Raw genomic sequence first — 3235 nt, forward strand, 5'->3', positions numbered from 1 at the left:
TTACTTGTTTCCTAACATAACAAAATCACAGTCAGGATGTCAACGACCTTTTTTACCGATTGCAGGCTTTGATAGACCTCCTTATCGTTACCTTCCTGCAGTTGCATACATGTAGCATACTTTTAATAGTTGCTAACTAGTTAGATGATGCCCTTATGTTCCCTCCATAACTAAAAATCTTTTGTTTTCCAAGTAGGTCTCGGCCGGTGGCTACCAATGATACATATGTATCAACTATGGAAGGAAGCGTTGATTGGTCCCAGATTGAGATAGCACCAATGAATGATGAAGAAATTGATGTTCCTATAACAGAAGAGAACATGTGCTCGGTGCTTGGCATCAATGACGAACCTGAGCATCGGAAAATTGTATCTAAAGAAGCTATGAAAGCCTCCATTGCAGATGTTGATGCATGTGTGGCTGATATTGATGAGGATTTACTTGCTGATGCGGCTCTTCCTGTGCCTGACCATATGCCTGAAGAGGATCACTTTTGGTATGATAAGGAACATCCTGTGATAGAGGAAGGATCTTTGTTTCGTTCAATGAACGAGTTTAGGATGCTCATGAGAACATTTGCTATCAGAGGCAAGTTTGACATCAAGATCAAGGATAGTGACACTACTAGATTTTTGGGTCACTGTAAAGGAAATGCATGTCCTTGGAGAATAACTGCTAGGACAATAGAAGATGGAAAAACAGTCAGGGTACAAACTTATCTAACATGAATCATTTTTAATGTTGAAACTATCTTTTATAAATTACTTGCAACTAATGGTTGGTATTGTGTTTTCTGCAGGTAAACAAGATAGTAAAGCTTCATAAGTGTTCATCAACCGCTGCAGTGATTACAAGCATGGCAGACCAAGCATGGGTGGCAGAAAAGGCCATGGGGTATCTTCAAACTGAACCAAACATTGGTGCCAGTGAGCTCCGAAAAAAGCTACAGGCCGAGTACAAATGTACTATTGGGTATCATACTGTTGACAAGGGAAAAGAAAGGGCCAAGAATAGTTTATATGGGACATGGGGGAAAAGCTTTCAGTCATTATTGAATTTCAAAGCTGAGATTGATAAAAGATCTCCTGGTAGCATTGTCGAGGTTGATGTCAAGAGGGAAGAAGGTGAAGTGCATTTCCGCAGATTTTTTATGGCACTTAAGCCGTGCATTGATGGCTTCTTGGCTGGTTGTAGACCATATGTCAGCATAGACTCCACATTTTTGACTGGAAAGTGGAATGGTCAATTAGCAGCATGTACAGCACTAGATGGACAAAATTGGATGTTTCCTTTAGCATTTGGTTTCTTTGGTACGGAGACCGAGGGTAACTGGATTTGGTTTATGCAACAACTTCATAGGGCAATAGGACATCTTCAAACTCTAGCTATTTGTACCGATGCATGCAAAGGGTTAGAGAATGCAGTTAAAATTGTGTTCCCTCAAGCTGAGCAAAGGGAATGCTTTAGGCATCTAATGGCAAACTTCAAAAAGAAGTTTCACGGAGATGTTTTTGGTCGCATGTGGCCAGCAGCCAAGGCTTATCGTCTGGAAACATTTAATTATCATATGGGCAAGATATTTGAAGCTGAACCTGCAGTGAGTACCTACTTGTGTACCTATCATAACTTAAAGTGTATGAGATGTGACTTCAACACAGAAATAAAATGTGATTACATTCACAATAATCTAGCTGAGTGCTTCAATAGCTGGATCAAAGGAACAAAGGAGCTGCCCAGGGATGAGCTAGCCGATGCAATAAGAGAGAAAATTATGATACTTGTTTATAGAAGAGAAGGATTGGGAAAATGCTCCAGGGAGAGATATTGCCTGCCATCATTTAACAAATAAATAATAGAACTAGGCAACTTGACCATTTGGTTGTTGGAAGATCAACCGGAGAAAGTTGTGAGGTCAAGGACACTAGCAAGAATAATCTTAGGCATGTTGTGAAGATAGGCAGCCGTGAGTGCACTTGCTTAGAATGGCAACACACTGGAAAGCCATGTGAGCATGCACTTGCATTCCTTATAGAGACGGCAGATGTAAACTTTCAACCATATGTACATGAATACTACTCTGTGAGTAGGTTCCGGGCTGCCTATGCTGGAGAGATTGAACCAATCACGGACAAGTCTCAATGGCCTCATGTTAATCTAGATTTTGAGATGGTGCCACCGGATTTAAAGAGCTCCGTTGGGAGACGGAGGAAGCAGAGAATCAAAAGTTGCCTTGAAGACGGTGGTGGCAACAAACGGAAGAAAAAAGATGATAATGGCAAAACAAATGACCAAGAAGGAGGTGACAAAGAGAAGGAAAAGGAAAAGGAAAAAGAAAATAAGATATTTGGCAGCAAAAATAGGTGCAAAGAATGTGGGATATTGGGGCACAGGAAAGCAACTTGCAAAAAAAATGAAGCTAAAGAGAGGTAAGCCATACACTAGTATCTCCTTTATATTAGTATCAAATTAGTACTATTAAACCATTTCTAACATCCGGTGTGATTGAACTTTCTAGTGATGTGTCTGCTCACGAGCTCGCTCCAGTTGTTGTTGCGACACCTACACGCACAACAACAATCACACTGCCTCCCAGCCTTCATAACAACCCTGGGCCTATCACAAGGAGGTTCCTACTAAATTTGTCATATGCACATTTGATTCATGCAAAAGAAAAATCCTACTTTTATAACATTGGTGTGTAAACATGCAGGAGGCTTGCTATGGCCATAGCTGGAGACGATGCATCACGGCCATCTGGGACAAGTACTGTTAATTCTACAGCATCACCTACTTCTCACTTCCCTTCACGCTCTACGGCATGCAAGAAAAAACTGACCCCAAAGAGGAAGAAGCTCTAATTTTAGTGCATTCAATTCTATTTTAAATTCGTAGAGGTGTTGAAATTTGTCAATTTCAAAGATATTGGCTCAGAAAAATATATATTTTTGCTTGATGTAAACTCGGATTAATTTATCATGTCACTTGAACCAAGCAACCTTTTTGTGGCATCAGTTCGTGATTTCGGTGTGATATATTCTCTCAATTCCATGAGCTAAGTGAACATATGTTGTCAGTCTTTTTTTTTAATCTATGAAGATGTTATATGCTGTCAATTTCCAATGAAATGCATATGCCAGGATGCACATCATATATATAGATCTCTGACCAGTGACTAAAGGAGATCCAGCAAGAGATGAAGCATATATATTTTTAGTGTGATACAATTAAAGTCTGA

This window comes from Triticum aestivum, chromosome 1B (assembly GCF_018294505.1).
Source record: "Triticum aestivum cultivar Chinese Spring chromosome 1B, IWGSC CS RefSeq v2.1, whole genome shotgun sequence".
Classification (NCBI taxonomy): domain Eukaryota; kingdom Viridiplantae; phylum Streptophyta; class Magnoliopsida; order Poales; family Poaceae; genus Triticum; species Triticum aestivum.